Here is a 10,765-nt window from a genome sequence, read left to right on the forward strand (position 1 = left end):
GTTGTAAGTTGACCATACATGCTACACGAATATCTACATATTCTACAGCTGGAAAAGCCTTCCATGCACACCCGTGATTTGAGGATGATGATGTTATTTAAATTGTTCCTGTTTCTTGGCTGTTATAAATAATTCTGCCATGAGTACACCTAGGAGTTGAATCGTTGGGTCATATAATACCTTACTGAGGATCCACCTGGGTGTTTGCCAAAACGACTGCACTATTTTACATCCCCATAGCACTGTATGAGAGGGTTCCAGTTTCTGCACATGCTTGCCAACACTTGCTATTTCTGACTTTTTTTATTATGGCCATCCTAGTAGGTGTGATGTGGTAGCTCACTGTGGCCTTGATTGATGCTATGTTCAAAGAACATGACTAAGGGTGTTCATGAGAACTGTCTCCAAATACTTGAGGACTTGCCAACTGACAGGGAAGACTTATAAGTTGCTGTGGATCCTGAGCCCAAGTTAGAAGAGCTTGCTAACAAGGGGGCCGGCCAGTCAGCAGCATTTCAGCACCTCCGGTGTGTTCAGCACTGACCTGGGTAAGTCATTCCCATGTGCCAGCTCCTTGCTAAGTGCCAGAGATACAATAGTAACCGATCCTACAGCAATTCTATGAGGTAGACCTTTTTATTACCACTTTAGAGACAAGGAAACCAGGGTTCAGTCCAGTTGTATCATCTACATAAGGTTCTACTGAATAGGTTTGGGAGTTGGACCCAGTTCGTCTTGACTCTGAAGCCAGTGCACTTACCCATGACACGCAACTACTGGGAAAGACGTTGAAGTGTCAGGTGTGAGGCTTAGCTCCAAACAAGGCCTTTGGAGAACCACTCTAATGACTCCCACCGAATTCACAGGCAGAATCAGGTGGGATTTACCAGTAGCAAGCACCAGTTCAAGCCAAGGCCAGAATAAAGCCTCCATCTGTACACAGAAAAATGTAGATCTGCCCTAACCGGTTTGGCTCAGTGGATAGAGTGTCGGCCTGTGGACTGAAGGGTTCCAGGTTCGATTCTGGTCAAGGGCATGTACCTTGGTTGCGGGCACATCCCCAGTGGGGGGTGTGCAGGAGGCAGCTGATCGATGTTTCTCTCTCATCGATGTTTCTAACTCTCTATCCCTCTCCCTTCCTCTCTTTAAAAAATCAATAAAATATATTAAAAAAAGAAAAGAAAAAGTAAAATGTAGATCTGCAGCCCTGGGGGTGGCTCAGTTGGTTGGAGTGTCATCGTGTGCACCACAAAAGTTGTAGGTTCAATTCCTGGTCAGGGCACACACCTGATTTGCAGGTTTGATCTCCAGTCGGAGAACATACAGGAGGCAGTAAATCGGTGTTTCTCTCCCTGCCCCCCTTTCTCTCTCTACAAAAGTCAAATTTTAAAAAAACCATATCCTCAGGTGAAAATTACAGAAAAATAAATAGATTAATTAAAATAAAAGAAAACTCTAGACCTGCAAATAAAAAGGTCAGCGAGCCACCCACTGACCAGTGGGAATACAGGCATATAACCCATGCCTCTATCACCACCAAGAGGTCGGCCACACGCCCCGGCCGTGGGCTACTTTGGCTCCTCTTTGCCACAGGAATAGTCATCCATTGACTTGCATGGTGTTCTTTCCTTAATGCGATGCTGTCAGATGAAAAGTTCCTGTCCCAAAGGAAGGACTCTTTGATCACAATTGCTCTGTGTGCTTCCTGTCACATCAGGGTTGAACACAGAACCAGGAAGTGAGGCTGGATGAAAAGCTGCCTGAATCACAGTTCACCCACTGCTGCCTCAGAGGCCAGGCTCCCCCAAAATCTCCAGCCGACCCCTCTGGTCAACCAGATCTCCCTGTGAAAGGATGGTAGAGTACATATAGCCATGGGCAGTGAAATAGAGACTGAAGGAAAGCACACACAGTGATTGAAATAAAACCTGGCAATAATCCTATATAATAAAAGGCTAATATGCAAATTGTCCGTTCGGGAGTTCAACTCACCTAGAGTTCGACCACTCCCTATGACGTGCGCTGACCACCAGGGGGCAGCATGGAATGAAGGAAGGCCCCCAGCCGGCAGCTGGCAGCAGGGGAAGGAAGGCCCTGATTGGCCCTGATCACTGGCCAGGCCTAGAGACCCTACCTGTGCACCAGGCCTCTAGTTGTATAGATCTGTGCTTCTTAGCTTTAAAAAACACACCAAAAAACTCCCTGGCTGGTGTTGCTCAATGGTTAGAGTGTCGAGCCACACACCCAAGGGTCACTGGTTAGATTCCAGGTCAAGGGCACTTACCTCTGTTGCAGGATCCCTCCCCACCCCCAACCAGAGAAGCAACCAGTCGATGTGTCTCTCTTTCATCGATGTTTCTCTCTCTCTCTCTCTCTCTCTCTCTCTCTCTCTCTCTCTCTCTCCCCCCCCCTTCCTTCTTCCCTTCCATTCTCTCCAAAAAGCAATGGAAAAAATATCCTCAGGTGAGGATTAACAAAAACAAACAAAAAACCACAAAACGAAACAAAACAAAACAAAAATAGCCTCATGTCTTCTTTGGATAACCATAAAAATCTGAAGATCACTCCCCACCCAAGATTCTGATTTATCAAGAAGCACCTCTTATCTGAGTATTCCCATTTGCCAAGAATATTTTATTGAATTTTATTTTCTATATTTTTGTTATAAAACTGTTATGAACTTGAATCTTTCTCTAAAGCAGTGGTTCTCAACCTGTGGGTCGCGACCCCTTTAACGGTCGAATGACACTTTCACAGGCGTCGCCTAAGACCATCCTGCATATCAGATATTTACATGACGATTCATAACAGTAGCAACATTACAGTTATGAAGTAGCAACGAAAATAATTTTATGGTTGGGTCACAACATGAGGAATTGTATTTAAAGGGCCAGAAGGTTGAGAACCACTGCTAAAACTAAACCGTCCATGTTCTTGCACACATGAAAGTATTCCTCCCTGGGATTGAGAACAAACGAGCTCCAGCAGTGACTAATGGGCGATGCAGAATATTGATTCAGAGCAAAAATCTGGGCCCCAGCAAACAGGTTTGAATCCAGACCTGCCATTCAATACATGTGTGGCCTTGGGAACTTCCATAATCTTTCCAGACTTCATTTTGTCTTCATTGATAAAATGGGAAGAAGCAACAAGTACGGCATGATCTATTCCATGGGGGCCGTTAGGGGAAATCAGATCAGATAATAAACCCAGAACATTGAGCACCAAGCACATAATAAACACTCAGCAAATTGTGGCCACATTGTAGCTTGTTGCCCCAAATAGAACACAACCAGTGGCCACATGGAACTGAGAATTTTCAGAATGTACTAGTTTCGCATCTTAATTTGCTTGGGCTTCTCTACTGCTTTATTTAAAGAAGACTTCACACCCACTTGTTTTTCTGGAAGAGGACGACCATAGACCAAAAAGAGCTTAAGAGGCTTTGCATGAGCTCTTCACGGAAACATAGCCAAGCCAATGAAAGGTTATTTCAACTGAGAGAGTCACAGAACAATGGCATGGTAGATCTGTAAGACTCAAAGGAACCTCAGGAACCTGACCTTCTTACCTGACTCATGAATACACTGACACCCAGAAACGTGAGGGGACTTCCATAGTCGCAGAGCTGGTCCATGTGAATGCAGCCACCACCATCTGTGCGGCCACAGGCCCTGCACATCCTTCTGGCCAGTGATGGAATAAACTGGTCCAATCAGAGGGCGTCTCAGGACTTCTTCTAGGGATGTTGGGACAATGACGCCCATTCTCTTCCCACTCGCTGGAATAATGAAGCTCAAAAAAGCTGCTGATCTTTAGCCATGAGGGGAGAGCCTGCCTGAGGAGAGAGGCCACTGGAGGTGAGAGATGGAGGAAGAGATACAGAATCTAGATGGCTTGGTTCAGTCCTTAGAATCCAACCATGTCTGAACGTGGATCTACGCAGGACTACGTTTTGCTTGTTTGTTTGTTTGAGCCAGCTGGTGTCAGATATTCCGTCATTGCTATCTTGTTCTAGTTACTAGAGGAGCTCAGAAAACTTCTGATCACAGAAGTAGTTCTGGAGCAGGAAGAAAGATCTGAAAGGAAGAAGGGGATGAGGGCAGGCCGGGGAGGGAGAGGTAATTCAGGGAAGGAAAGATCTTGAACAGATGCCTGAGATAGGAAAGCCTGGGGTGGGGGGTGTTTAGGGAATTCTGTTTCAGTCGATTGGCCAGAACGTTGGGTACCTGAAGGGAGTAACGGAAATTAGTCTGCGAGGTTTGTTCTTTTGTGCTAAAGATTACAGGCAGTAAAGCATTCTGAGCTGTGTTCCAGAATGAATTCCGTAGGAGAGGAGAGAGATGAGAATGAAAAGAGAACTGGGTGGGATTTTATGGAGTGAAAATAACATATGAATAAAAAAACAGAACATAGCCTGACCGGCGTGGCTCAGTGGTTGAGTGTGACCAATGAACCAGGAGGCTGCGGTTCGATTCCCGGTCAGGGCACATGCCCGGGTTGCTGCTTGATCCCCAGTGGGGGGTGTGCAGGAGGCGGCTGATCAATGATTCTCCCTCATCATTAATGTTTCTACCTCTCTCTCTCTCCCTTCGTCTTTGAAATCAATAAAAATATATATTTTTTAAAAAGAGAGAACACAGTCTAAATACATCTAAATTTCAGTGTTTTTCTCTAGAAGACAATAAATAAATAAATATCTCTTTTGAGACTCAAGCCATCCAGCGATGCCTCCCTTCACTTCCTAATTCCTACCATCCGGCCTCCTTGTGCCCTGGACCCCACAGCATTAGGCAAATCACCACCTCTGAAGTACCTACATCCCGTTTTACCCCACACCATCCATATTTTCAGCGCTCTCTTGCTCTTTCGGAGTCCCCCACCCCCAATACCTTCATTGCTCCTCTCCCTTCTGTCTTCACCCCCTTCTCCATCCAGAGAAGACCACTCAATCCATCACTTCAACCAACTCAGTCAATACCGTGCCTTTAGACCCTTTGCACCAGGAGACACTTGGGACTCTGGGTTGGCTCCACATCTATCCCCCTCTACACAAAGGTTGTAGTGAAACCTTAGAAGGACTTGCAATGCTGCCCACTGGTGCTTCTTCACCCTCCTCTCTGCCACGTCCCCACAGAACTCTTCAAGCCCTGGCCCTGTCACTGAAATGGCTGTATGACCTTGGGTGGGCTGTGAGGGTCACAAGAATTAATATGCATGAAACACTTAGCACGTCTTCAGCACCCCACAAGTGTTAGCTTTGACTGACACTGAGTTTGGACTATACACTCAAAGGGGCTGAATCGGCGTATCGAGCAGTAAGGTCACGGCACCGTGGTTGTTGATAAATCAATCGCATGGGGCGCCAAAACTCTGTGCAAAAGTGTACTTTTAAAAATATATATATTTTATTGAGTTTTTACAGAGAGGAAGGGAGAGGGATAGAGAGTTAGAAACATCGATGAGAGAGAAACATCGATCAGCTGCCTCCTGCACACTCCCTACTGGGGATGTGCCCGCAACCAAGGTACATGCCCTTGACCCGAATCGAACCTGGGACCCTTGAGTCCGCAGGCTGACTGACGCTCTATCCACTTAGCCAAACCGGTGAGGGCCAAAAGTGTACTTTTGCAAAGCTTTACACAGACATTTTATCAAGAAAGATACACATAAGTAAGCTCATGAGACGATATCTGTTCAACATCATTAGCCATTAGAAAAGTGCGAATTTAAACTACAATGATAGACGCTGCACACATAGTAGAATGTCTAAAGTTTTAAAAACAGCTCACAAAGATTTGGCAAGGATGTGGAGGGGCTAGAACTCTCATACACTGCTGGTGGGAATGTAAAATATTTGGAAAAATAGTTCTGTGGTTTCTCTTTTATTTTATGGCAAGTTCTTAAAATGTTAAATACATACCTACCATATGACCCAGACATTCCACTCCTGGGTATTTAGCCAAAAGAAAAAAGAAGACATACGTGTACACAGCTTTAGTTATAATAGCAGCTTTAGCTATAATGGCCCCAAACGGGACACAACAGGAACACAGAGGGACACAGACGGAGAGACAAAGTGGATCCAGGCCATGGAATAGAATTCTCAGCGATAAAAAAGAATGAACTACGAATACAACACAGCAACATGGATAATTCACAGAATTATTATGCTGAATGAAAGACGCCGGACCAAGAGTACATACTGTACGATTTCAGTTACGTGAAATTCTGGAAAAGGCAAACTAAAAGGCAAATGAGTGGTTGTCTGGGAGATGAGGAGGGAGGGGAGAGGGACAGGAGTGAGAAAGCTCTCGGGAGCGGGGGTGGGGGGGGGGGTTGATGCATATGTTATCTTGATTGTGGTGGTGGTTTCATGGGTGTATACCTTTGTTGAAACTGATCAAATTATACCCTTTGTATGCAGTTTATTGCATGTCAATCATGTCTCAACAAAGCTGTTAAAAAACTACTTTTGCAGGTTAAGACTCTCAACTTTTAGAAACACTGGTTGCAAAAAAGGGAAATCAGCTGCCTTGAAGGTGAAATTAGTCACCTTATTGGTTGAACTCACCAAACTAGTGGAATAGCGCAATGGGATCTGACTCCAAAATCAATATGAATATGAATAAATGTACAATTACAGTTTGGAAACTATTTCTTGTTATTTATAGTGACGCCAGAATAATAAACCCTTAAGACATACATAAATGTTTTCCAATGCTAAAATAATTGCCCCTTGGACAGTCCTGAATGGATTATTGGTAATTCCCAACAATTATACATTAGGGTAATAATAAACCGAGGATTAAAATATATATCTCTCAGAAAGAAAGAAGTTAAACAAACAAATGTTCCCAATAGCAATTAGCATCAATTTAGTAACATGAAGATTAGGATAGTCTACAAACCCTTAAATGGGAGTGGATTCCAGGGCTTTCTCTCCACACTTGAATCTTTGTCTAAGGCAAAGTCCTCCTTGGGTTTTTCTTTGTTTGTTTGTTTTTAATTTTGTTTTATTGCTTAAAGTATTACAAAGAGTATTACATATGTCTCCTTCCCCCCCCCCCTTAACATTCCCCCGGCCTCCCCTACCCCCCAGTGTCTTGTGTCCATTGGTTATGCTTGTATGCATGCATACAAGTCCTTCGGTTGATCTCTTACCCACCCCCCCAACCCTCCTTGGTTTATTTCCGTCTTTCACAAAGGGCGGCAGCTGCTAAAGAGCTCCTGACCACGTGAGGCAAATGGTAAGTAGTTGGCTACTAAGAGACTGCTTTTCCCCAAGGGGGAAAGGGTGTCAGACCTGAGCACGAGAGGGCGGCAGGGGGAGGAGAGTGTGGTCACCACAGAGTAAACCAACAACGGGGAGGTGCCAGGTCCCAGTGCCTGACTCTTCTCAAAGCCCCTGGAACTGACCTCATGCTCCCTATAGAAGGAGAGGAGGAGGCCCTGTGGCCCACAGCAGTCACTACCCAGCCCTGAGGCTGTGGGCGAGCCACCTGGCCTTTCCAGGCCTCAGTTTCCTTGCCTGTGAAATGGGAATGCTAGCACCCACCTCCCAGGGTTGCTGAGATGCTAAAAAATGCTAAGAGCCCTGATGTGTTTCTTAAAAAAGCATTTTACAAACGTCAGGTATGCCGTGAAAATCAGCGCCATCTGGGCACCTATCAGCAGCCAGGGAGAACTGGGAGTATTGCATTTCTATTGGGCTCACCATAATTTTTTAAACAATATTCCACCAACCAAGAAGATTAGGCTGAGCTTCAATTTCTGCCTTTTGCGTGATGAAAACAAATAGATATCTGTCTTGTTTTCTGATTTCACAAACTCCTGCCCCTGGAGCCCTCAAGTGGCTCCCTGGTCCCCCCTCCCCCGCCTCCCACCATGGCATGGTTAAGGAAATTCCAGTCTAACTGAGACCACACTCAGGACTGAGTTGTGGTTGGTTGCAAGGTCTGATTGGGATTGGCAGTCCCCCTGAGTCTTAACATCTCGTCTCTCTCCTCCCCAGAGCGGAAGTCAAGGCCACCACCTCTGGCCCTGGCCGACCCCAGCCTCTTAGGCCATCCGCCCCATCGCTGGCATCTCCCTGTGTCAGCATTCAGTCAAGTTTGCACATCCTCACCCACTCTTGTCCCTGTCTCATCGTCATCACCTGCCCAGGAGCTCTTGCTGCTTGGGATGGGGTCCTACCTCGCCCTTTCCAAACCTGCTCCTTTCTCCTGTCCTGGCTGCAAGAGACGAGTCTGGCCCTGACGCTGGCCCAGGGCCCAGGCTGTTGTCCTCCGTGAGCAGACATGCCCGGTGCGCAGACGTGACCTGTAAGGCCCTGCATAGAGCAGGTTTCACAACCTCTGCTCTGTTGACATTTGGTTCAGATAATTCTTTACTGGGGGGTGAGGGGTGAGGGGTGAGGGGCGAGGGGTGAGAGGTGAGAGGTGTGGGGTGAGGGGTGAGAGGTGTGGGGTGAGGGGTGAGGGGTGAAGGGTGAGGCTCTCCTATGCATGGCAGGGTGGTTAACAGCATCCCTGGCTTCTACCCACCAGATGCCAGTGGCACCCCCACCCCGAGTTGTGACCACCCGGGATGTCCTCAGACATGGCCAAAGTTGTCCGTGATTAGGGACCCCTGGGATAAAGCCTCTTCCGAGAGCCCCCACTGCTGCCTCCTGGGGCCCCGTGACTCTGGCTGGAGCCCCGTTGCCCCTTGAACACCTTCCCACCCTGTAGGGGAGCACAGCCTGAGACCGATTGGCTGCCTTCCACTCTAAGCCACGTTTGTGGAATTTTTGGCTGCCCGGCCTCTGAACTCCCTTCCTGGGTTTGGGAAAGCCTTCCAGCACGAGTGGGAGGCAAAGATCACTTGATGAAACGTGAAGACCACAGGCCCTCTGCCCCAGCTCCTCTTGTAGTGTGGGCCGTGGTTGACCTGCGTGCCTCAGGTCCTCAAAGGGTGGAAATGGCTTTTTGTTTCAACTTCTCTGTGTTCAAACCTTTTGGAACACAGGCGGTTCCCAACTCACAAACACCTGGCTTGCCAGGGGGCCTGGAGCTCACCATCACAGCCAGAGCACGGGTCACCACGGAAACCTGCGGGAGGTTCCGTGTTAGTTCCGTGTGGAGTTTTGGAAACCTGTGGGTTCGGAGAAGGAAGAAGGGATGGGACCTGCTCTACAAGCCTGACTCCAGGGCAAAACGGTTCCTTTTGGCCCAAAGCTTTCTGGGGAGAAATGAAAGAAAGTGTGGCAGGAGGAAACAGAGTTTACTCTGCAAAAACGAAAAGTGACTGAACATGAAACGATGCCTTGAATAAAACAAAACTGTGCATAAACTGAGAAAAACAGTTGCAGTAAATGTAACAGGCAGAGTCTTGCTAGTCTTGAGTCTGCAGGCCGACGCTCTATCCACTGAGCCAAACCGGTTAGGTCATTAGTCTTAATGTATAAGGAATCATTCAACTCTCTAAGAAAAACATAAAAAAATCTTAATGGGGGGGAAATACTAGTAAACCTACGAAAAATGCTTCAGTGCACTAGAAATCAAAGAAATGAGCATTCAAACCATAATGAAACCTCATGTTTCAGCCCATCAGATTGGAAAATGGGGACAAACACCATACTCAGTGTGGGCCATGCTGGGGTGCCCACAGCAGAAGGCCGTGAACCGTGCTACTCGCTGGAGAGCAGCTTGCACACGTGCAGTAAGTGCTGCGAGAGGGATGCTCATGTCCCTTTCTCCTGCGAATTCCTCTTCAGAATAGAAGGAGCCACCATGTACGCCTCGCACGCCAGATTTGGGTACGGGTGCTGGAACCAAACTGGATGGTTCAAAGCCTGGCTCTGCTGGCCAACTTCTCTGGGCCTCAATTTCCCCATCGATACACATGGGCATCGTAAAACGTCGTAGGGCTGTTGTCCAGATTGAATATTTGTTAACACTTGCAAAGTGCTTGCAGCAGTGCCTGGCAGAGAGTGAGCCCTCCGTAAGTATTATGCAGTATTATTTATAACAGCAACAAACCCCCACACACTCAGGAAATAAACTAAGGACCCCAAATTCAGAAAATAAATAAATCATGATGCATTTATACACTAGCTTTGTATACAGGCATTAAAATAGTATTTTTAAAAATATATATTTTTTTTATTTATTTCAGAGAGGAAGGGAGAGGGAGAGAGAGATAGAAACATTAATGGTGAGAGAGAATCATTGATCAGCTGCCTCCTGCAGCAGCCAACATGGACATGTGCCCATGACCGACCCTTCAGTCTGCAGGCCGACGCTCTATCCACTGAACCAAACCAACTAGGCTAAAATAGTATTTTAATAAGAGTAGTTCACGACATGATAATGACGGAAATAAGTAAGCCCCGCCCCCATAATTTAAAGAACTTTATGCCAGATATTCAAAATTTTAACAACTCTGAACAAATACCATGATCCCCCCTCTTAAAATAGATTTTATTTTTAGAGCAGTTTTGGCTTGCAGCAAAGTTGAGCAGAAGGTACAGAGTTCCTCTATGCCCTTGTACCCCCCAACCTCCCCCACTATCTACACCCCCCACCAAGTAGTACGTGTGTCACAGTCCATGAACCTGCATTGACACATCGTCACCATCCAAAGTCCATAGTGTACAGTAGGGCTCGCGGGCGGTGTTCCACATCCTATGGGTTTGGACAAATGTGTAATGACACGATTCCACCATTATTGTAGTATCCAACAGAGCAGCCTTGCTGCCTTAAATCCTCTGTGTTCCACCTGT

This window comes from Myotis daubentonii, chromosome 12 (genome assembly GCF_963259705.1).
Source record: "Myotis daubentonii chromosome 12, mMyoDau2.1, whole genome shotgun sequence".
Taxonomy (NCBI): Eukaryota; Metazoa; Chordata; class Mammalia; order Chiroptera; family Vespertilionidae; genus Myotis; species Myotis daubentonii.